Source organism: Micropterus dolomieu, unplaced genomic scaffold (assembly GCF_021292245.1).
Source record: "Micropterus dolomieu isolate WLL.071019.BEF.003 ecotype Adirondacks unplaced genomic scaffold, ASM2129224v1 contig_14747, whole genome shotgun sequence".
Classification (NCBI taxonomy): Eukaryota; Metazoa; Chordata; class Actinopteri; order Centrarchiformes; family Centrarchidae; genus Micropterus; species Micropterus dolomieu.
The window spans coordinates 1272-2301 of NW_025743733.1; the positions used below are offsets into that span (position 1 = coordinate 1272).

The 1030-nt window shown below is 45.3% G+C and overlaps 1 pseudogene; it reads right to left on the minus strand.

Annotated features, from left to right (window-relative positions):
• The window catches only part of LOC123967005, a 2289-nt pseudogene extending 1265 nt beyond the window's left edge, over positions 1-1024 (minus strand).
• Between the last annotated feature and the right edge of the window lie 6 nt (positions 1025-1030).

The window sequence follows — 1030 nt, forward strand, 5'->3', positions numbered from 1 at the left end:
CGATCAAGGCAGCGCTGGACCACAAAGGTAAAATCACTGTTTTTATCAATGGAGTCTGGTGTCTGACAAGAGCAACATAACGACTGTTTGAAACTTCACCAAAGAACACAATTGAAGCCCATTTCTTGTAATTACGACTTCTGTATCTCATAATTAAAATATCTTGTGATTACGATAGTAGCAGGTGTTACGGTGTGTTCTGTACGGTGGCCCAGAGGCATGAGGCCAAATACAAAACCCACAACAGTCATAATTCAGACAAATCCGCTGTATATTAGATCAGAACAACATATTACTGATTTATCAAACGGGTAAGAAGGTTCCTCCCCCACCAGGTGATTTGAATATTTACCTGGTATCTGTTTGGCCCAGCTAATCAGAACCAGCAGCTCCCGGTTCAGGAGGTCACACAGGGTCAGCAGATGGGAAATCACCTTGTTTCCTAAAAGACAGGTAATAATTAAAGAAACGACTCCATCATAAACATGAACATGAAGTGTGAATGAAATTAAAACCCTGTGTGTGAACGTGTGAAGTCACGGCTGCTGACGGCGTGGCTGTACGGGGCTTTGGCGTATAAACTCAGTCCTGTCAGAGGAGAGAGGAGCTTTACCTGTAAGGTAACTGTGCTTCGGCCTGCAGCACCTGACCCGAAATGCATCCGGGTCTGAGGTTGGAGAGGAGGAACCACGGGTGTATCCGGACAACAACGCCCCTACAATCTGAATCTGTTCAGTGATTGGTCAGCTGAAAGAGACACAAACTGACCACAAATGACACAGCCGTGTCTTTGTGATCGTTTTGTGTCTGTCGTCGTTTTACATCTTTTTGTAGTTTGTAATTATTTTGTCTGGAAAAGTTTTGCGTCTCTTGTCCTCTCTTTGCCTTTAAACTTCAACTCTGACTTTCCAATAAGACGTACTAACAGTCTCAGGCTCAACAATGCTGCACAGACTCTGATAGGCCGGCGTGACGTACCTTCCCTCATCATCCCGGCCTGGAGACATTTCTGGAAGCGGCCGGCCTGACA